The following is a 24,220-nucleotide window of genomic DNA, read 5'->3' as shown; positions in this document are numbered from 1 at the left end:
TTTCTATCTGTGTTACAGCTCATGGGGTCCTGACCAAGCTTCCATGTTCACATTCACAATTGCAGCTGTAACTGCGACCCTTATGTTTGAAACTGTTTTCTTAGCTCTACATAAACATCTGTGAATGTGTATACAATAACACGCAGTAAGGCAAATGACATTTGCAGTTACCAGCTGCCTTCCAGTTGTGAGGCAACATTACACATGGCTACAGCAGAGTGGAGCACCCAGAGGCTTGCAGCCCTTACACAGTTGTGGTGTGGCTGAATTGGGCTGGGGATAAATGACATCATCCATGCCTGGGGGCTGCGAGTGCACTGCCCAATGGCTTGTTGCTTCCTTAGTCAAAAGCCACATCCCTGGGGCAGAAACCGAGTCATGCCTGGGAGTAATTAATTTGCGCTCAAATTAGTACTGTGGTTTAGATGTCCCTACCAAAATCAACTCAGTTCGGCCCTCAGAAGTTAGGTATATATTCTGCTTGCCTCAAAACACTTCACAGAGCAGCAGATCACAGGTCCCAGGCAGTTTTTGAAGTTTAGCCTTGTGTAGTTACGGACAGAAAGCTGGACAGCATCCCGACACGCCCCACTCGCGGGACTGCGGCCTGCAACCTGGGCGTGTGCGAGCAGTCTCTGCCAAGCCATGCTCCTACACACCAGGTCACAAGGTCTCCAACATCATAAAACAAGGTTAAAAGTCAAAAATGCCAGCTATTTTCTAAAAATAGGAAAGATGAGCTGGGAGAGAGGGAGAAAACGCTTCGTTGCCGATGGTTTAGCAGCGGGGAAGAGGTCCAGCACAACAGGCCCACCTCAGCGTGGCCCAGCAGGGGAGTGCTGCACCCACCTATGGAAATGAGTCCTAGGGATGAGACTTGAGCCCACTGCAGAAAAAAGGTGTTCTGGTATCTTAAGAACAACACTTGCTCTCACACTAGTTTAAAGCAATAGCTTTCAAACATGTATTTTAATTAAAAAAAGAAAAGGTAAAAAGTTTGAAATTCAAGATATATGATTTGATAGTGCCTCATACTTTGAAACTGTTAGTGGAGAAAGGAAAAGTGAAAAGAGCAGGAAAGCTGAAGGAGCCAAAATTAATTTGTTGTGGATTTAGGGTTTCAGTATTCGACAAAAGAAATGGATATAAATGGAAACTAAATTGAAACTGAGGTCTCTCTCATTCAACAAAGTATATTACTGCTACTAGTCAGCTACAATATGGAAAGACAATTTAACTACTAATAAACAACTTTGAAGTTGTACTTGTGTTTTTGTGTCTTAATAAAGCTGGAAAAAAAAGAAGCAACAATAAAAGCAAAACCCAAATCTTAAGGTTCAAGAAAAACATTGATAACAAGGATATAAAATGTGTAGGGAATTTTTTCAAGCCCATTGTTCATACAAGGGAATAACAAGAGATCATTTCATCATTGTTCATTAAAAACCATTATTTCCTTAATCTAGAAATGCTTGCTAAAAGCTTTGAGGGCTTTTCTATTTGTTTCTTTTATGTTTACCTTTCATACAGCCAAAAAAATCACATTTACAATATTTTAAAGTTTGATTCTAGACTGTAAGCTTGTTTCTCTTTTTCCCTCTTTTGCTACTGAATACAATGGAATGAATGACGACTTTGATTTCCCTTCTTATCTTCTGCTCCTTTAATGTGGTTTTTTTTCATCTTCTCGTAAAACCTTCGTCCTTATCGCCTGAGAATTATATGACTATGTTTAAACTATTGTCTTTATTCTGGTAGATGTAATTTTTAAATGAAGCAGGATTTTTTTTTTCCTGAAACCTTACATTTACCTATTTTAAGCTACAAAATCTTTTTGCTTTTCTTCTTTGTCTCACTAGTTGTTCTACTGAGGACTTGTTCCAAAAGCTATGCTTGTTTTTATGAAGTTTAGTAAGTTTAAGTAGCCAAAAGCAAAGAAAGAGAGGAAAAAGTAGTAAACAGATCTTTTGAGGAGAAAAAAAGTCTGAAAACCACTCATTTTGCTTACAGGCGATTCATTGCATTTATAATGTTCAAAATGCTAAACTTCAGTGTGTTACATTTCCTGGCTGGGATACAGAGATGTTCCCAGAATATCGAGGTCTGAAATAGAAAACCAGCAGTAAGCTCATCTGGAACACAAGGAACCTCAGCAGAGGGGACAGAGCTTGAGAGCGCTGCCACTTGGGAGCCATGAACTGAAATAGAGAAGCCTGTCATCTTTGTTTTCTTTTTAAAACATGTGAACAAATTAAAAGCTAAAAGCAAGCATTGTGTTTTGATTTTGCTGTGCCTGTGCTAACAGCATTGCTCTCGTGCCCTCCCGGTGCAGAGCACACATGCCACAGCTCCTGCACTCCCGTCGCCTGCTCTTATGTTACTGCTCAAGTATGCATTCAGAAAAGAGCCAGCAGATATAGTAGATTTATTCTAGCTGTTGAGGTCAAGGACTCCTTTTTTTTTTTTTTTTTTTTTTGGATTCTGCAGAGAGGGAACTCTTTCCTCATAGCACCAGACAGGCTTTCTGCTTTGCAGTCTACTGTCAGTGCACACCACAGATAAAAAAACATCTGAGAGCATTTTTAAAGGATTTATCAATCCAAAGCACCGGTGAGCTATGTGCTGTCTCCAGTGTCAGAGTTAGGAGGCTTTCAACAAGGGACAATACCTGCACAAAGTGCAAGCCAGAGGCTCCAGCTGCTGCAACCTTTTGCAAGCCATGTAAGTAAAGGGCTTTATTTTGCTGAAGCAAACTGTATATTCTCTTGCCTCATAAAAACTCTGAGATAATCTAAACTTGAGATGAATTTCCTAATACTAGTAACATTGCTATCCTGCTGTCCTTTTGAATAATGCATGTATGTCAGCACAATAAATAAGTATCCTACCTTGTTTTGCTTGTGAGTCTTGTAAGGAGCAGAATCTGTAGCACCTCAGGCAGGCTCTGTTTGTTTTTCTGATCACTGACTGTTTCTCTGTTTCTGTTCTCTGTTCTCTGATCAGCACAGAGACCTTTCTGATTTCTCTGATTTCTTTGATTTCAAGGACAATGAGAAGCAGGCAGGGAAATGCAAAGGCTGTTCAAAGGAAAACAAAGAGCATAAAAGTAGTTTATAAAGTGTTGTCAGTGAACCCAAAAGTGGTAGGTAACCCCCAGGTTGAACTTGTGGTCTTGAAGATTTTATGTGCTTTATAGTGAGGTTTAAGGGGTCACAGATTATGTGACTAAGAGGAACGTTAAATAACAGAAGAAATATTTTGATTGCTTTATAAAGTGTAACTTTATGTTTGATAAAATGTAACTTTATGTTCATGCTCACAGTTAAATCTGTCACTTTCTGTATAGTTATCTGCAGCTTATGGCAGGGGACAGATCAACTTTCTGTGAGCTTCACAATATAATTTAAAGTCATGAAATATTTCCTTGTTCTTTATGTAGTTCATATACTTATTGGCATCAATAGGCCTGGCAGAGAGAGGTTGAAATGCCAAATTTCTCTTCTTGTCTTTGAAGTGCTCCCTGCCATTTTGATTGCTGCCAATATACATGGTGATAAATAAATGGAAGCTGTATTAGGTTCACTTACCAGGTACAGGTGGTACTACCCTGAGAGAAATTTCATGCACTCAGAATTCTCAGTGTCTTCCTGTTCAGAGAGTCTCTAGTTCCCTTGCATTCCATATTTAAAAAGCATCTGATCCCTATGACTTTGCACATTCTATTTGGCTCACACTTTTTCCCAGTTCCCAATAACTTTTAATAGGTCCTTTCCCCAGACCCACATGTCTGAAAGGTGCAACCCAACCCTCCAACCCTGACACATACCCACAGGTACCCAACCCAACTTCACTATTGCAGATACTCCACTTCAGTCACCTCTTGCATCAGATGCTCAGAGAAACATGGATGCTGCCCTAAATACCTTACCACCTCTCCCAGCCCTCCTCTTGCCTTTCATTTCCATGGCAATGCAAGATCAGCATGCGGAGAGAGGCACTGTCCACTAAGGGAGATGCCCACAATTCTTTAAAGGCCATGGGAAGGCCGTCCTTGACGTCAGCCAGGCAGTCAGACCTGGGTGCCAAAAGAGCAAGGAAATTAATAGACCTGCAGGGCTGGGAGATGCAGTGTGCTGCTTCCAGGGATGTTGGGGAGTCACCTCCCTGAGCGAGGATGGGGAAGGGCTCTATTGAAAGAAGTTTTCAGGGTGATAAGGATCACACCTTGAAGGTGCACTGGCAGGAGCAAGTCAGAGGTGAACAGGGCTGGTATGAAAGTCAAACTCCTCTGATGATGGAGGAAGAGGATGTTGCTTTTCAAGAGTGTTTGGAGAATGAGAAAAAGTTTAATTTTCAGCACAGAGATGGGTAGGAGGTGTTTTCTTTGCAATACAAAACTGTCCCATACCTAGCTAGTGCAACCACACTCCAGGGAGAAAACAGCAGTTTATTATACTTTTTGAATTTATTTGTATTTATGTGCTCTCTTGGCAAATGCATCTCTTGAGTTCTAAAGCTTTCTTCATATAGTCTTTTGCTTTGAAGCAACAGATGTCAGTGATAAGCAGATGGTTATGGCTTTGAATTTGAACATCTTTAAATACTTTGTTGCATATATTTTATGGTGAGGAATGCACTCTGTCTTACTATGCAGAACTTATGTACTAAATGAAAAGTATCCATGTCTGGACGTTTGATGTCACTTCCTAGCTCACAAACCAATAAACCACATGTTTTTCAGGATTATTTGCTATGAGATATTTTAATCTCATTATTCAGCTCGTGTTTTCAAGTTTGCAACCAACTGTGAAATGCTCTAATCTGATGTGAGCTCAAAGAGAACAAGCAACAAAAAAAGCCAAAGGAGCTGCCCCAGTTGTGAATTGCATTTTCGCTCTGATGTATCCTGTGAGCAGGCTGAAATCTTCCTCTTGCACAATTTCCCAGAGGAAATAATGCAGCGCCTATGAAAACCAGTGAACAAAATCTTTTGATCTTTCTTACTCTAAACCTTCATTTTCAGGAGGTACAGCTATGAAATTTGATGAGTGGAGTATCTAAGAACGTAAGATCTTAAATCAGGAATAAATCTGGGAACACAAATGGAAAGAAGAGATCTGAAATAAGAAAATAACTCTCATTTTCTTTCAAGGTAAAGAAATCATACAAACAGATTTCATCCAAATGTTTTGCTATTGGATATTAATTTACTGCTCTAAAAAAGTTCTTTTCTCCCTCTCTGCCTGATTTTCATTCCTGAAGAGTTTGTTTTATAAAGAAATCACTTGACATGACCTGTGATGTGTGAACTATTTAAACTTTATGTAGTTGATCTTAAGAAGGATTATTGCACATATTTTTGAAGGCTTTATTAATTATAATGACACAAGAGATGTTATTGCATGGACTCGGTGCTTATACAAGGCACCAGCTTGCCTTGAAAGAGGAGAAATGCCTCATTTCAACCAAACTTTGGAGTTTTGCCTCCATCTTTAAGAAGGAATGGGGCTGTTGAAGGGTTCATGGTGCTGAAGGGGTGCTAGAAGATCTCAATGGTGATGCAGGACCTGCTCTTTCCCTCTCTTTTTCCATCTGCGTCCGATTCTTCTTGTAACATTTTCCTTTCTCACTTCTTCAGGATACAGAATCTCCTAATGCCAGGCTTTTCCAGAACACAGGTTTTCCTCAAATCAGCCTCTCCTTACTCCACAGCACCATGATTGCTGTTCAGCCTTTCTGGAGTAGAGAAGGCTCGGGTTGGAGAAGGGGCCTGATGGGGGCGGAACACCCCAGCACAGCTGGTGAACCAAACTGTCCACCTGTTTGGATTTCAGTTGCTAATCCCCATCCCTGCAGGTACAAATGAAGTAGCCCACATGTAAGCAAAACATGAAGGCTTATGACCCTTGAAATCTGATGCCCAAGGCTAAGGGATGTTTTCATTACTGCTTTGCACTTAATTACTGCCTATGCATTTCCTGGTGTTTTCCACACCCAGATATCTTCTGGGACTGATCATTACCCAAAACAGCAGTAGACTGACAAATCCAGTAGTTTGAAAAAGAGACCATTTCCTCCAGTTCCACTTTGAAAGTTTTAAGATCTCGTCTGTATCCAATAGTGTAGAGTTAAAAAAAAAAAGGAAAATTATTGAGGTGTTCTATTTTTGTCTATTATTTGACAATATCAGGTTTTCAGGTTTAGAAATCTACATACAAATGAGAAGGAGTTGTGAAAACTTCTGATTGATGGGCTTCTGACAATTCTAATTATTTAAGGACTGCAAACATTCAAATACTTCAAAGGCAGTATTTTGCTACCTGACAGCAGTGTAACTCAGAGAGTGGCTCTCCCAGATAAATCCTTGCAATATGAAGAGGTTACAATCTGATGTATGATAGACTTAGACTTCTCTGGTGTCTATCTCAAGACTGTTTTCTCTTTGTGAAGCCCTACTATCCATTAGTGCTCTGGTACATATGCACATATGCATTTAGTTTGCCAAATATCACCTCTCAGGCTTACAGACAAGAGGACTGAGGCAAGACTCAATGACTGTAGAACTGATATCTTACTAAAAGTCTGCAAAGATGCAGAAAACTGAAGGTAGTTTTCCTGAATTCTGGAAATATGTGTCCATCTGTGGCCATTCATAGATGAACAGGTTTATTGTAAAGAGGGAAAGAAAACAGCTTTTAATCCTTTCCATGGTGCTGTGTGCCTCAGCTTTCCCATAGGGTCAGAGGTAGAAAAAACCCGTCCAAACCTGCTGGAAAGCTCTCAATCTAAGTGTTGTACAAGATAATCAGCAAAACTGACCACAAAGGACCATAAGTAGCAGAACATCCCCAGATGAGCAGTGTGGAGAGCTGAGAGCAGTTACCAGTATTGTGATGCTTGTAGGGGAAAAGCTCTTGGCAGGCAAGGAAGCAGTGCAGTGACATATCAGTCTGCAGATGCTGTCTGGAAGACAGCAGAGCAAGTCTGGAAGCTGCTCTAAGTGAGCTGCTGTGGTGGAGGGCTGCAATGGGAGCATGGACTTTTTGCTGGGAATCTGCTGGAACAAATACCATCATCCTTAGTTATCAACTGATGTTTGTTAATGCAGCTTATCTTTGAATGACTGACCATTTCTGAACTTCAGTGAGGTGACTTACAAACTTGATATCTTAAATATAGCTGGAGAAAAGAGTGAAGGGGAAAGAAGGAAGGGGAGGGAAATCTGCTAGCATTCATATTCCAGAGGGAATTAATTCTGTTGAATTTTTAAGGTTTCCTCTGTGGCTTTTAAGTTATTTGCTGAAATCTGCACTTACATTCAAGCAAGATCTGCATCCAGCTTTTTCTAAAATAATGTTGAAGCAGACTATGTGGTAACTAAAACAATTTTTTTCTTTGAACGTCATCTCTGTTTTTGTTTATCAGCTGGTGCTCTAGCAAGTAGTTCCTGCCTTGAGGGGCTGTTGATAGATAGTTCCCTGAGATAGCTCAGTATCTCAGCTACCTTGTCGCTGCGAAGTCCTTTTAAAACACTGAGGGAAATTTCAGTGTTCACCACAAATTGATTTTGGAAGTTATTGGTAGTTCAGATCCTTGACAGCACTGAAGGTGCGTGGTGGAGCACGTAGGGAAAGTGACAGTGCAGAGAGTCAAAAGAAAGCATTGGGACTGTTTGGGGATTTTTTGGTGACAATCAGGAACCAGATTCAGACTCACATGCTTGCAACAACAAGGGTACTGCCAGCATGCCCTGATCACTGCCTCAGTGCATGAACAATCTCCCACCCACGTGCACAGTCATCAGCATGTCCCCTGAATCTCCTCCCTGAGAGGAAAAAGGGAATCCTGGAGGATTACAAAAATTCTTCAGGGTACAAGAGAGCAACCAAATGAATATCTGAGCATCCCAGGTGGGCAGAATAATCCTCACTTACAGAGCTGAAGATTTGGACATTTATATGACTGTTGTGTTGACCATACCATGGCTGCTGCATTCTGCTCCTTAAAGAAAATGATCTGTATTCATGGCCATTCCTTATTCAGGAAGGAAAATGTTCAGATACTCTGGTCAGACTGGCCACCAGTGGTAATAGAACAAGAGCATATTAACTGGTAATTGAGATATTTTATCATTATAATGATGCCTTATGAGCCAGGAGCTCATGTCAATGATTATTGACATTCACCACATACACCTAGAATTTTGTGAACTTCAAATGTGGAGTCATCCTTCTTTTATTTGTACCCACTTTTGAATATTAGTTAAATTTGTATAACTTAAGTGGAAATCCGAGGAAAACAAAACTACAGCTTCTGGGGATTTCTGCTTAAATGGAAATAGTTAGAAGATGAGAGAGATATATGAACAAATTACCTGTGGGGTTTGACAGGTGACTCAAATACAATATTTTTTAAGAATACACATGAACTCGGCACATGAGGGAAAGAGTCATCCTCACAATTACCTTCCTAGTTGAAGAAAATTACAGTTTCAGGTCAACAGCATGCAGAGATGCCTGGAAGGTGTTGCCAAAGACCATCCCAACATTGCATCTATGCTGTATATATCACATTTGAAATTAGTCAGCAACAACTATGTCATCTTGATTTGCATGCTAATAAGATGGTGTAATGATGCTCTGGAGACATGGATGTACAGTTAGCTGCAATAAAATTTTTGGCTTTCCTGAAGTACTGAAATTTCAAAATTCTGAGGGCTATATTTCTCTGACTTTGCACCCTGTCTCTTAAATAAAGAAACATCCCACTGTGGCCATATCTATGATACCTTTTCAAGGAGAGGGACATCACACATTTCCTTCTGAAAACAGCAGGTGCAGAAACTAAGATATGGACATTTTTTCATAGACATGAGCTATGACAGAAGTTTGCACATTATCAGCCTTCTTGTTGAGAATAAGTCTACATTATGGTTGAGAACAAGCTATGTTTCAGGGCCTACTGGACTCTGAAACAGAGCACTAGACCCTATTCCAGAAAAGTATCAGTTCAGGGAGAAATATGAAATGCCTTCTCATTGATAAATGTTGTTTCCAAGACAATCTCTCTTTGAGCTACAGGGCCATTTCCAAAATATGAAAGGATCCTGGCTCCTTGCAGACAAGGGAGGGATGTGAAAGACCAGAGAGGCACCTCTGCACATGGGATGGTGATCTCTCTCTTTATGGCAGATAAAGCAACATGTGAGTCTTTTGACATCTTTTCCCCTCAGTGTAGCCCTTCCTCACTTTTTTTTTTCCCTCATGAAAAGACTGACAGAAACCTTCAGCATCTCATCACTGAGAGAATTTTTAAGTGCAGGATTTTATAAATTGTATCTTGCTACATTTATGGAGTTCTGACCTCACTTCTGCAGTCAGGGCTATGGGCATATTTGCTCATACAGATTTCACTGTAATGCTAGATGGCTGTCCCTTGTTTTAATGAGGTCTTAAACTTTTTCCCTGTTGGTCTGAGCTGGTATTTTCCAGATTATGGGAGTACTTTCCCTAAACTAACAGCATGTTACATATTGTAGCACTGTTACGTCTTTGAGGGCTGAGTTTTCATGCAGGTGCTAATGCCGTTCTTGAAGATGATGCTCCAATGCAGACAGGATGTTTGGCTGATATCTGCTTCAGATGGCTTTTACCATCTTTTCTTTATTGCTGCCAGGGTTTTCTCTTGCTTCCCTGGGGACGCCAGATGCATCTAATGAGTCAGTCCAGCTTCGAAGCTGAAACAGGTCATGGACAGCAGCCATGTGTTGTTCAGATTCTTGCATGGAAGGGAATTTCCTTTTTCTCTTGCTGGACCAATTCACTCAATAAGAACTTGGTTTATATCAAATTGGCATTGCTTTTAGCTAACTGGAACCTTTTCTAACCTTATCCTTAATTCCAAGTTTTTATTATATGCTAAAAGAGGAGAGTTGCCTTAAAAGAAAACTGGTTCTTCAGACAGTGTACCTTGCTCCCAGCCTAAGTGATAGGAAAAGGACTGTTTAAACACAAAAGTCACAGGCTGTATCTGGTGAAAAATTAGACAACGATCAGAGGCATGCTTCTCCCTAGTGTTGCATAAGTAGATATATAACTTATAATGTACTGCAACATCACAGCAGGTCTCCCAAATTGAAAAAAAAAAGAAGAATAAAAGACTGCCATACCTTGGCTCTTAAATCCCTGAATGTGTTGCCTGTGTTGATTAGTTACTTTGATTTGTGCTTCCCTGAACAGCTCATTTTTCCCTTTAATAAGAGTTTGGCTTGTAAATTGTCACTTGCATTTGCACCAAACAGTGCAATTAGGCTGGAGTGACAGAATATATTACATTGTTTGTTTTCCATTATGTTTATTCCAGATGGTTTTTGTCACTGACTCTTTTTCTGAGCTGGGCTGTTAATAAACATAGGATAAATCTAATGAATAAATTTGCCTGCTTAGTACAGATCTGTGGTGGTGGCTGAGAAGGGGTTATGCTGCTGAGTAATGGGTTCTCAGTAGAACTACAGAAATGTCAATTCTTGCTCACTTATGAGAGGCAGACTGTGCCCCTGGTTAGTGAGGGGTTAAAGAAGATGCTTATGTGGGATTTTTTTTCCTTTAAAAGACATAAATTTAAAATTTAAACTGAGGTTAGGATGAGTTCACAGTTGTGATGCTTTATTGCTTCTCTGAACAAAGGAAATGTTTTATGGTACATCTACAGAGTGAGTACCTGTTCTCAAGCTTTTCATTGCCAGGAAGCTCCTCTGTGCCCTTGAGTCAGCTGTTTCAGTTTTTGTCTTGGTTCCTGAACAAATACTTCTTTTCTTCTTCAACCATCTTGTCTCTTCAAATAGAAGTTGTTCAAAGTCCCTGACTAGGCTGGAGATGCAAAATCGATTTTAGAAAAATAACTGGAACATTTTGGAGAAAACATATGGTATAAAGAAGAAATGTGGATGTCTACAGGGCAGCAGGACTTGTCTTAATCTGGTCACTTGCCAAAGTGGTGTTGACTGGAAAAAAAATGAAAGCTGTGACAGCAGGTCTTGAAAAAGTCATAACACTTAAGGAGTTTTCCAGTAGTGGCCTCTTAGTTTTTCCATCACAAAGGAACATAAGAAAACCCAGCATGAAATACAACATGGTCTGTCCTACCATCTTGCAAGTTTTAAAAGCTGCATGAGAAGAGGTTGCTTAGCAGTGGGATCTTGGTTAAAGTGGGTCTTGGTTAAAGAGCACATTTTTTAGAAGATCAGCTAAAAGCAGATTATAGTAAACAAATTTTGTTTCTACTAACACTTCCCACTTTCTCTGAACTCTTCCAGAGAGCTTATAAGCAGGAAGCTGCCAGCAGTGCTGCCTTTTGTCAGTACAATGGCTTCTCACATGTCTGTCAGCTGCTTAGCTGCGCTCTGAGCAACAAAAACAGTGTCTCTGTCTCTGAGGGTAATGCAAGGCAATGCTTCCCCAAGTGAAAAACTAAGTGATGAACACTGGAAGAAAAAGTTGTTCATCTGGACTCACACGGACCCACTAGCAGCAGGCTGGGGGCCCAGACAGTGCTGTGAAATGGGTGGCCGTGGGTCTCAGCCACAGTGGAGAAGGGAAAGTTTCTAGGAACAGGACTAGACAAAGAGGGGGAAGGAGAAGTAAGAGGTGTGGGAGCAATAACTCAAGAAGGCCCCAAAGGAATGGTGAGCTAAGAAAGCTAGAAAGACATGGCTGTTTTGGTAACTGAGATATAAGGAAAATGAGGATACAGCCTGTACCCACAGCACTGGGTGCCTGGCCAGGCTGCGAGGTGTGAGTGTTAGTCCTTCTGGAATCGATTCAGGACATTCCAGTGCTTGAATTCACATAGTAAAATTAAACCTTGTGCCAGGCTAGTTTCTTATGGGGCTTAGGCTCTGCTTTTTGATTCAATCATTTAGGAATGCAAAGCTCCTCTACCAGGTCTGGGCTTTAACAGCTTCTTTGCTTTGCCATCACTAGACTCTTGCTGACAGTGGAGCAGATTCATGATAATGAAAGGTAATCCAAGATAATGATAAGGTCATGAAATTCATGGCAAAAAGGTCCATGTCTGCCTGCAGCTGCTCAGTCATGCTGATTCTGTGGGGCCTGATTCACCTCTGGACTGTGCTTTGCTTTCTGTGTGTCTTACCCACCATACTCTTCCTAGGGACTCCTGCATGTCCCCTTGCGCAGTGGGGCAATGGTGACTCTGCTCCACAGATGCCGAATTAAGGCTGAGTGTTTACTGTGAAATAAGATAAATTAACAACTTGTATGTCAGTTTCCTGAGTGTTTCACTGGTGGGGAGGAGAGTTTAGCCACCCCCCACACCCTCTTTGTATGCGGTATCACACTAAAATGCAGCAAGGTGCAAGATGGAAAGGAGAACTTGGAGGCAGCAAATGGGGCTTGGCCAGGATAGGTCTTGGTTTTTGTAATTCTGAACAATAGTTCCTACTTCTGCCACTGAAATCTTAATTTACCCCAGCTCCTGGCCCCTGGAGGCCTCCAGTGAGTTTCTTCTCATTTCATGTCTTTCTCTATCACACTCCTTTGTTTCAAGCTGACCATGATCAGATACTTTCATGTCACTTCCCTCACCCCAGGCATTCCTTTGGGTGGAAGATGCCTTCAGATTTCAGAGTTATGCTTCCTCTGCTCTCCGGACCCACCAATTTAATTTTTCTTAGGGTCCTTGAGTCTGGCAGTACTCTGTAATTCTCATACTGAGAGGTGGTCTACTAAGAAGGTACATGAGGAAAAACATTGTGGTGTTATTTTTTGTCCTATTAAAAAGTGGAGAAGATGCAGCGGACATGATGTTTTTGTTGATTTATTTATGAGTAGTTCCTATTCAAAGGAGTGTGAGAGTGTCAAGGAACATGGACCAATTTCTATTTGATTACTCCCTGAAAAACTGGAAATGACCATGATGTAGTCTGATGACTTCCTCTGGATCTACAATGGACCGTTCTAGTGAGAACATAGCTCAGTCCACTTATTATGCATCACATCTCAATGGACATGGACAATATATGCAGTGTGTTAAAACCCATCTGAATGCTTATTAAGAGTTCAATAGCAATGTTTTTTACTGAGGATTATTTAAAAATGCATTTTCTTTCTTCACTACTTCCATCCGCTCTCTTTTGGTCTTCTGTGATTATTGCTGTATTATTGCTGAGCACCTTGGCCATACAAATGGGCAGCAATTGCAAAGTCTTCAGTGAAGTTTGTGAAGTATTTCACCCTTCTCATTTTATTTGTCAGAGGATTTTGCTGCCAGCTTAGACTTTCTGAGTCTTGTCTTTCTAACTCCAGAATCCGTTACTGTATTTGGAAATATTTCATGTAGAGTTTTGAAAGAAAAATAATTTATTACACCCAAAAATTATGTCATGAACCCAAATTGATTTTATCCATCTCCTTTATGAAAAGGATTTTTTAGCCTGTTGTAAGAAATGTTGATAATAATTATTTGATGTCTGCATTGACCTTGTTAACACCATCCAGGATGGTATTTTAAAACTGTTAAGGAAAACTGTTTCACTTAAAGATCAGTTGCATAGCGATTTTTGTAGCAAACTCAAATAGAAAAATGTTCTAGGTCTATTATTAGGCTCTATCCAATTCTACTCATGCCATTAAAGATGATTCATAAAATACTGCACATGTGATCCAAGTCAGCTTCTGTGCTTTTAGCTTGCATAATCCTATAAACCACACCAGTGCCCATATATCACTTGATTCACATCACTACCCCCACATAGTGATGCATTGCAAAACATGTAATAATGTACTTGAAGTTGATGACCCCTTCACCTAAAATAAAAAAGAAAAGAAAAAATATGGAAAAAGAGCCTGTGCTCTCAGTCAGAGGAGTAGAAAACAGAAGAATGACATTACAGCATGAATCCTCCATGGAGCTGGACGTAACAGGAGCTACACCTTGCATTGAAAATTTCATGAGTTTTCTCCCATTTATTTTCATCCCTGTAATATGCTAATGTGTTAGCTTTACAGTGTAGCATGCTGCCAGAGCACTGCAACAACTACACTCAATGCCAGATGCTAAAAAAGCTTCTTGAAATATTACTAAATAAGGTATTGTGAATGTTCTTCATGGGAAAAATAAGTCCATTCCCTGAGCAGTAAGAATAAGGGAATCTCTCAAGTCTAATAGCTGTTTTTCAAGAGCTTGTGCTTCTTTATGGTGTTTTTCTTCCCTTTCATTTAATTTCTCTAACTTTCAATCCTGTCTTCATAATTTTTTTTAAACTAAAATGATCTATAATTTATTATTACTTTATTATTGTTTGAGATGCATCTTGATACATTCAGAGGAGTAGCAACATACCAAGATTTCATTATATGAGAAAATCCCAGTATCTGAAGGCTAGTTATTTGGAAGTAAATGGTGCTAAGGGCTAAAAGTCAGCACTGTTGCTGGGTGTGTTACCATATTTCCTACATAAAGGGTGTTTTTTCCAGGATAATAAAACACTTTCTGCAGGTTGCCATGATGGCTAACTGCCTCACGCAGTCTCTGGCCAGGAGGAGAGGACTGTACTCACTTGGTCAATGGGAGCAAGACCTGGCTATGAGGGAGGGCAAGCCATGGGTCCCAAAGGATTATGATCATAATGCTAACATTCAAAGCTGGAACCCAAGATCCTTTCTTCCATGGCAGGGTATTCAGGTCTGGGGATAATTATATGGCAGCATAATTAAATGCCTGCATCAGCCTGACTCAGTCCTCTCCCGAAGGGACTGTGCAATAGCCCTCGAGGCAGCACCAGCCTGTTCTTGCTCCTTATCTCCCTCCTGCCACATCTCCTCTACCACAGCAGGCTCCTACAGAAGACCCAAGGGCCTTCTCAGCACTCACCTGGCGTATGGACGCTGCAGAGCTGTCCTACCTTGGGCTGGCAGGTTTCACAGCACGTGCTGGGTCTGTTGACCCTGCATGTTGCTATAGGGGATAGGGGCTGCCATACAACCCCTGTTTCACAAAGGGTAATGAATCACAGCCAGGGAGACCCAGGCACAAAGGCACCACAGCAGTAGCAGAGCAAGGACACAAGCTGATGAAATATCTCTTGATCTGCTGGTCCATGTGAAGGACTCCTGGATCCTCCTGAGGCTGTGCAGTGCTTGCCATCACCTGGTCACAGTATTGCTTCAGAGAGAAAACAAATAAACCCCTTCCATCTGAAACATCTTCTGTCTACCACATTAGCTCTCCCACAGATTGGCCAAGATCACTTTATTTACTATTTAAAATCTTTAATAGAAATTGAGAAGTCTCCAAGATCATCACTAAAATGTGCAGTGGGGACAAGCAGAAAACCTAAATTTATCACTGGAAAAACAAAGACAATACTCTTGTGAGTAGTTGGAAACCAGTTTGGCACTGTAGTTACAGCACTTCAGTGTCTTCTTTTTTCTAATAAAATTTTTTTCCTCAGTCTTCTTCAAGTCCAATCAGTAATCATTTGTTTTGTTGGGTTTGTATTGGTCTGACAGTTTTCATGTCTCTCTCATTCACAGCCTGACTTCTCAGTTTGCTAAAGGACAGCTGATAAAACTCAGTTTCAGATAAACCAAAAATTACATTTATGCCATAAATACCCTCTGTGATTATGGGAAGACACAGTCAGTCTCTTTTCATTGGCAGTGAAATCAGTGCATAAAGTATGCTCGAATATAATTGTTCTTTGTTTTCTCAAGGATATCATGCCAAATTCTCTTTTTTCAGTACTGTCCTTATCTGAACCTTTAAACCCTTTCTTTCTAAATGATGAAAAGTAGTTCCCTGTATACCCTGTAAAATCCTCTGCCTCTCCTTAGGATATCCATATCCACTACACTCAATAAAGAGAAGAGTAAAAGGAAATATGTCATCTCATGAGCACAGCAGTCATACCAATTGCTGCAGTGAGATTTTCCCAGCTGCTAATGATTTACAATGGAATCCTTATCCTTTTAAGGACACTCAGCTTCTAAGAGTGTTCAGAAATATCTTAGTTTATGGTCTGGGCTATTGGAAGCCATTATAATCAGATTGCATATTTCAGTGGTAAAATCACCACAGATCTGGATCCTGAGGATGTACCAGAGATGTTACAGAATCACAGAATGGGTAAGGTTGGAAGGGAGGTCCTCGAGTCCAACACCTCTGCTCAACCAGGGTTCCCTAGAGCACACACAGGATTGTGTCCAGACAGCTTTGAGAAGGAGACTCCACAACCTCTCTGGTCAACCTGTTCCAGTGTTTGGTCACCTGCACAGTATGGAAATTCTTCCTCATGTTCAGGTGGAACTTTCTGTGAAGCAGTTTCTGCCCACTGCGTCTTTTCCCATTGCTTGGCAGCACTGAGCAGAGCCTGGCTCCATCCTCCTGGCACCCTCCCTTCAGATACTGACAGACATTGATGAGGTTCCCTCTCAGCCATCTCTTCTCAAGGCTGAACAGGCCCAACTCCCTCAGCCTTTACTCATAAGAGAGATGCTCCAGTCTCTTAATCACCTTTGTTTCCTTCCTCTGGACCTGCATCAGGAGCTTCATGTCTCTCTTGTACTGCGAAGTCCAGCACCAGCTCCTTTCACAGAGCTGGTTACCTTTCACAGTGGCTGCAAAGCACTCCAAGTAACTAGGAGCTTTAATTATGAATTAACAACTGAACCAGAGACTGCACCAAAGCTTCCATCCCTCAGCTGGAAGAAAGCTGGACTGCAGGTGGGGGTCAGGTCGTGCAAGTCACCATCCCCCAGTATCAGGCTGTTTCTTTGACTCTGAGAGGGTTTTGGAGAGCAGCAACGAGGCTGTTGTCACTCAACATGAAATTTCCATTATGAATTATGCTGCAAACAGAACAAGACAACAACAAAGTCTATTTGTTTCATTATGTTTTAAATTTATCCATACTCTATCATCATATTATAACCGTCACAGTGTCTCAGCAATAGCAGGATGGTGCACGATGGACAGACCAGGACATCTCTTCCTTGCAAGTAGCTTTCAAGAGTTGTAAGTGTTTTTCTTCTCTCTGTTTGTGCTTTATGAGTATTAATTAACTCCTCTGGTACCACTGCAGGGCAGGAAATCATTGCCCTCCATATGCAAATAGAGAAATGAAGTAGATTATATGATTTGCCCAAAGCTAAAAAGAGAATTGTTATCAGCACTAGGACGAGAACTGATGATTTTTCTTAGTGCCCTGTAATGCAATTAGCAGAGCAACATCCCTTCCCCTCATCCTCTGCTGTGTTACCCTCCACCTGCAAATGGCACTGACTCCAGCAGTGCTTGATATTTGAAGCTGCATTTTGCTGCTAAGATTAATTTCCCCTCACGATGACTCCAAACAATACATTTTTGCATCTAAGAGAAACATTAAAATGTGCATTTGAATTACAGGGACACAAGAATCCCCTTTAACCTCACCATGAGCCTGATGCTGAAGTAATTTTCCAGGAACAAGCTACAGCAGCATTTTTTGTGCCATCTAGTGGTTGCAGAAAATCAGATGCCAAGCTCTGTCCCAACGTGCCATCCAGCGCCAGTGCCATAGCAAATCCTGCTCCTTCTCTGACAACCCCTGTCCCGCTTAGGGCTGCTTGTGCCTCTTTTTCTTTTGCTTCTCCTGTTGCCAGTGTTTCACTTGGATGGCTGTGAGCTGCTAAAACTCTGGAAAGCTGCAGTAAGAAGTGGTCTGAAAAAAGAGATAAGTAAACGGATATTCTCAGGAGCGCTCTCAGCTTACATACATGCTGTGTTTCTGTGGAACAGGGAACACTTTCTTCACTGCTTGGAGAGTGTGAAGGAAACTGTGGGGATTGAGGCAGCAATCAGTATACACAGAATAGTAGTTATTATTTTCCTGAGGAGGAGGACACCACCAGGTGCCTTGGAGAAGGGAGCTGGCTGCTCCACTGGGCAGACCACCTTCAGGGAGGACAAGCAATGCTCAGAGAGGACCACAGGGATGGGGCTTAGACCTGCGGTTATTTTCAGCCATCTTTTTTATTAACTTCTCAAAAAACACAGAGAGGGACTAATTTCTGTGTACAGCCATGATCTTTAAAAGCACAATCAAAAGAAATAATTCCCTAGCAAGGGCAGTAAGGAAGGGCTACACCTCACATATATGCTTAATTACTAAATGCCTTAGAGTTAAGGAAAGCCAGAGAGCACCATAAGCAGTAGTGACATTTTTCTTATGTTTTAGTATAAGAAGCATTTTGTAAGGGATTTAAGTTGCTTTTAATCTAAGACATTTTAACTGAGAATAGTCACGAGAATAAATATGATAGTTCCTAATGCAGATAGAGTTTAAGATACAAAAAGCATGTTTATTTGTCACAGTTGACCTTCGTGTTACATAGAAAGTCCAATACCATCTGCTGAGATAGTTTTGGCCCAGTGAAGCTAAGCAGCTCACCAGACTTCGTCAACATTGCTTCATACTTTGCCTGTACACACATTAACACATTTGGTAAAAATATAACAGCTTGATGAGAAAAGCTTCCGTGTTTGGATTGGACTGCCTTTGACAATCCTTCAGCATCCCCATGGCCCTAGCTCAAGCCAATGTCAAGACCTTGGTAAATGAGCAGTCCAAAGACATTGAGTCTGTGCCATTCTCCAAAACTCCTTGCCCAGAGGCCGCACACCATGACCAGCAGTGGGACAGGTTCCTACTCCCACCCCAGCACAGGAAAGCTGCAAAGAGATGGTCTTCTCCAGATCCAGCTATGCCAGCTCCAGCTTGTCTCCCATGTTCCCACACTGTGCCCTGGCTAGTTAGGGCTCCCCACTCCCTAACAGATACAATGCACCAGAGCAACAAGAGCTCTCATTCCCACTGGACTAATTTTGACTGAAATAGGCCAGGAGATGCATTTGGAGCACTCAGCAGAGCTGACTGTGTGCCCAGGAGGCCAGAGTGGGCAGGCAGGCAGTGACCTCTCCCATCACCACCCCTAAGGTCATGTCTGCACCCTGTTTAAGCCGAAGAGGATCTGGGATGGCTGTGCCAGCAGAGCTTCAAGGGCAATAACCTCCAGCAGTGTGTCTTGTAATCTTCATCTGGCACAGCTTTCTACAAATAGAACATCTGTCCACAGCCTAAAGAGATGTTTCAAAACTGATTTAATTAGACCAGCACAAGCACCCATCTGGATACTTTTAGCTCTTTGGCTCTCATTCACCTAGCAGATAACAGCAATGGATAAAAATCATTTTCACCTGCCCCAGTTGCAAAGTGGTCAAAAGGAAAGGATGATGTATCAGCCACACCAGAATCCTAAACTTTTGACAAATACACATGGTGAATCCTGATGAGGTGCATTATGAAGTTGCCACCTGAGATCTCCTGCCCAAGGTGGCCACATCTGCAGAAGGGGCAGTGGGGGAATGTATGCCTGCAGCCATGCAAAGCCCGGAGTCTCAGCCCAAACAGCTGATTCCAGTGGGTCCAAAGAGCTCAGGAATGAGTTACATTGCACTGTGCCTTGGTCAGTCATTTACTGCATGGGAAGCCTTCCCTTAACCTTCTGGCTCTTGCATTCCTCTTCACAACAGTACTGGATACCAAAGAATGCAAATGATTTAACGCAGTGTCAGATGGGTTAAACAGCCTATGGAAGTGGCTAATCTACAAAGAAAGGGAGCCCCAGCAGGACAGCAGCAACAACCTGAAGAGGGATAGTTACATTTTAAATTGGTGCACAGGTTTTTGCAGCAAGAGACTGACTATATCCTTAATTTATACAACTCCTTATTCCAGCTTGGGCCAAATTAAAATAAACCAACTGATTCTAGTCGAATTAAAATATCAACTAAGGATCTGGCATTCATCTAGTAAATTATTTGAAGACAAACAAATATATGTTTGTGCACAAATGTTAGAAAAACATATCACAGAGTTTAAAAGAAGAAAAAAATCACCTATGACAACTGAAAGCATCAATCCTTTTTCAGCACTCTTTGGAGGCTGCAGATAACCCAGGTCTCTACTAGATTCTTTTCTAAACTACTAATAAAAGGCTACAGTTTATATTAGTTTTAATGTACCTCATGTTTATTATCCATTGCTAAAATTCTTTTTAAGAAAAAAAATTGGAATTTTAGCTAGTTTACAGATGGTAGAGATAAAATTGGTCTTTAGAAATCTGGGTTTAAAATAGGATTTTCATGGAGAGGACTGTTTATATTTGCTAATATTATCCAGTCTGTCTATTTGTAAACAGGAGTCAAAAGTTTACAAGCTTTAGCCTGAGATAAAAGTAAATCAGAATGAGGGAAGACCATGAGCAATGGAATCCCCTGTTACACTGGAGCTGCTTTATCCAACAGGATAAAGATCAGACAGGCCACAGCAAGGGGCAAGCAATGAGCTGAAAGGAATTGATGCCCTTCAAAATTTTTTTGTTGTTTTCATGGAGAGAATAGCATTGGTAACTCATCAAATGGTCAGGTTGGACTTCACGTGCCCTTGGCCTTTTCCTGGTATTTAGACTAGAGCAGGATGGTAAACAGGCATGTACACAGTCAGACAGAGAGACCTCAGGATTCCTGAGCTGTCTGCTGTTTCTGGGCCGTGGTGCAAGTTCGTGGGCAAGAGGGATGCTGCACAAAGCCTCCATGTGGCCTCTCCCCACTGTGGTTTTAGCTGGCATTGCAGGTGAGAAGGCTGAGGAGCCCCAGCCATGTCCTGCTCCTTGCATGAGTCTACTTGGAACACAGATATTCCTCCAGGCAAGAGCACAAAGTCCCCTTTTGCTTACCCCAGGGAGACTTGCACAGCCTCTTGCTACATTATCTGGCTACATTCACTTTTCCCTCTGAAATACCAAAAGCAAGCTGAGCTACTGACCATTTGTAATCAGGAAACAGCAGCAGCATCATGTCTGTGCCACCCACTATACACAGAAGCTCTTGGCTACCCCAGCAATTTCCAGCTCTCCATGCTTTTGGGCCTCACTGCAGCACACATCAACAAAGCATAAACACGCAAGGTTTAAAAAATTGTAGAAAAAAGAAAGCCCATGGCTTACAAATCAAACTCCAAACCAGAAAAACCTCATTGGTTAATGGGATCCTCATTTTTGCCAAACCCACTCTTTGCTAATAGTCAAAGGTGAGTCATTGCTTCCCCTCTCCACAGCCAAGGGTCTCTGGAGAGGAGTCTATTTTGGCTGTGATTTCTTCTGTACAAGTGGTACCACCTGCACAGCAGCTCAGTTCCCAGGACTCAGAAGAGAGATCTTATCTCCAAAAGCCCACAGCTGAAGGGGAGGTAGCAACAGTGCATGAAGCTTGGGGCTATGCCCTACATCCCATGGCCTTCCCACAGGTTCTTCCTCTGTAACTGCTGGCCTACTGCATCCCTGCCAAGGTCTGAAGACAGTCTCCAAACAGGGAGAATTGACTATGACATCTGGGCTCATCACAACTTCAGCATTCTCAACAACAAACACTCTACTTCAGCCAGATTTCTGGTAGGAAAAGCAAGTTCCATGTCTGACATTTCCATTTAAGGACTTTTCCCAACCATCTTTTAACTCAGCCAGCTATAGCATCACACAGAGGAAAGAAGCCTTCACATTGCCACCTCCCTTCCACCATGCCACTTTTCGGATGGGTGGCCCTTTTTGTCCCATATGGACATGGAGAAATACAAGTTCTGGAGGAACAGAAGTGCACCAAGGTGGCCCTGGCTACTCCTGGGCTTCTTTCACATGCTGCTGTACCTCTCCTTTCCCCTCACCTTCAGCCTTGTGTCTAGCAATTAAAGCGAAAAACCCAGAGGAATCCACATCCCAATAGACCTGGAACAAAGGGGAAAAGGGTCTTTTCCCCACATGCCTGTTGGGGGAAGGACAGATCTTGACCTTTGGGCTCCTGGTGCTCATAGGAGAGCTCAGCAGTGTCAGGAGTCCAGCAAGGAGAGGAGAGCTCTGTGCTGGCAGGTACAGTAGGAGGAGGAGAAGGAGAAGGAAAGCCACCCTGACAGGGAATGGCAGTGTCACCACACTGTAACCCAGCCAGCACTGTGGCTGTGACATGCAGTCACCAGTCACACCACTGTGTACAGCTGGCTACTCATGAGGAGCAAAACAAGAGCCTGAACAATCTGACAGTCTGAGGTCAAAACAGATAAATAAACAAACTCGGTTCTGAATAATAATAAGACACATCTGTATTAAGAAATCATGATTGTTTTGTTAAAAGTGTGCCAATGAAAGCAGTATTTTTTACAGTATTTGAAGACTGTCCTTTGAGCTGTTCGTAGCAAGCACATAGTTTATGCAGCTTTGATGAATTTGAAAGGGTCTTCTTCTTCCTATAAGAGCCACTGATGTCACCTAGAAAAACATTATATATACTACTTTCCTTGGCTTTTAAGTCTAGCAGAATGACAATTGCTACAGTGGGCAGAGGCCAGATAACACAATTCAGGCAACTGCATTTTTTGCAGCTGTAGTTCTGCATTTTTGTTAGAGATGATGGGTTTGCACTGACCTGAGGACATAACATGAAAGCTGTTTTTGTGTGTCCTTCAGAATCTCACTTAGTAACATTAATACACTACAGGAAAACATCTCTTACAATTTCGTGGACCATATAATGACTAGAATTTTTAATTGTAAATTTATAATATTCAACAAAGAAAAACCTGTGGCTATCATAATGTTACTGCCTTTCTGAAAAGGTAACATACTAATGAGCGGATTAATCACTGTCTCTTAAAGCAAGAAATAGAAGAAACCAAATGAAATTATCAGCCAAAAAGATTTAAGGGAGACAAAAAGGTTTAAGGGAGACAAATGCTTTCTGTGCATAATTAATTTACAAATTTACCAATTATGAGAAATGTTGTGAAAAGCCAGAACTCCTTCCAAGTTTATGGATAAAGAGTCCAACAAGGCTAACAAGAAAGCAAGGACTCAGAAAGTGTCTCAGTTTGGAAGACCTCAGCTGCAGAGGAAGCAGGACGATAACCTCCTGGGAAGCATTGCTGTGCTGCCCACATCCCGGGGAGGACTGCAAGAGCCTGCTACAGGACACTGCCCAAGACAGAGGTACAGGGCTAGAAGGGCTTCTGATCATATTTACCAGAGTCCTTCATAGTAACATTAATTCCGAAACAGAGACATAATGAAATGGCTGTTATGGATGATTTCACAATTGCCCCAAGAGAACAAGTTGGGACACCAATTAATTTTATTGAGAAAGAACAGCAGTAGCTGATGAACTTCTGCAAAGACCTAGTTTCCTGAATTAACAAAATAAGCAGAATAGATAAAAACCATAAAAGAGCAGCTATGCCAATAAAATTGTCTCCAAATGAAGTGTTTTGATATTCTCTCCCACGAGCTGATAAATTTATGAGACCTATTTTTTTAGCTTTACAGTGTGTGTACAAATACATATATATTTGAACAGACATACATTCAAAGTTTTCCAAAGACAGAGGAAAAACAGAAGCCTCATAAGAAATCACAGCATCTCAAAGGCAGAAAAGGAGAATTCTAAGCAGGAAAGACATGACTTCTGAGCATAGGAGAGTTTTCAATTGCAATTATCCTGTCCAAGACAGGGTAATTTAAGCAATAAACAAAATCTCAAATATCAAACTAGAACTTTCTGCAGTGCCCAATGAAGATAACTAAAACAAAGATAAAACCAACAAAACAGCTTATTACATGTCAGCTTACTGTTTATCAGCTAGAAACAAATCTAAGTACATTGTTAATTTAGGCCATCAGAGAATAGATCTGTATTAGAGAAAATTAATTCCATCAGTCAAAGTCAAGTAGAAAAAAAATCTTTAATAATATATTTTACATAAAATGTATTCACCACACTCCAGGGCATTGAAGAAAAGCTAAGTGAAAACAGGACTCCTTTGGCTGGTAAATGTAAAGATATATATGTGCATGCATGCATACACACATGTACACATACACTTATTTTTCTGTGATGAAAATATGCCCTGGCTGAGGGAAAAGTGACTGCCTGAACTGATCTGAAATACTTTAAATTATAATAATTTTTTTCAGTTTTACATCTTGATCCCATGCCATAAAACTTAAATAGTTTTATCACTGAAATGAAAGGTCATTTTCACCAAGGCAAGAGAAAGCTTCTCCATGTTTTATGTATTTCAACTTTATTTGCAAGTCAATATGTTCTGAATCTCTGTAGG

At 41.3% G+C, this 24,220-nt stretch overlaps 1 protein-coding gene across 2 annotated transcripts in view; it reads left to right on the top strand.

Moving 5' to 3' along the window:
- The first annotated feature begins 2,522 nt into the window (after nt 1-2,522).
- Nucleotides 2,523-24,220, top strand: part of C1QTNF7 (C1q and TNF related 7) — a 38,621-nt gene continuing 16,923 nt past the window's right edge. The window contains exons 1-2 of one of the 2 annotated variants that reach the window (XM_082281621.1): nt 2,523-2,721; nt 5,024-5,152. The gene's annotated coding sequence lies outside the window, so the exon portion shown is untranslated. The remainder of the gene's footprint in view (nt 2,722-5,023; nt 5,153-24,220) is intronic. The other variant, XM_082281620.1, reaches the window with a different exon arrangement.

The sequence above is a fragment of the Coloeus monedula genome, assembly GCF_965178545.1.
Source record: "Coloeus monedula genome assembly, chromosome: 5".
Lineage (NCBI taxonomy): Eukaryota > Metazoa > Chordata > Aves > Passeriformes > Corvidae > Coloeus > Coloeus monedula.
The sequence above is the reverse complement of the archived record's forward strand: the minus strand, read 5'-3'. Positions and strand labels throughout refer to the sequence as shown.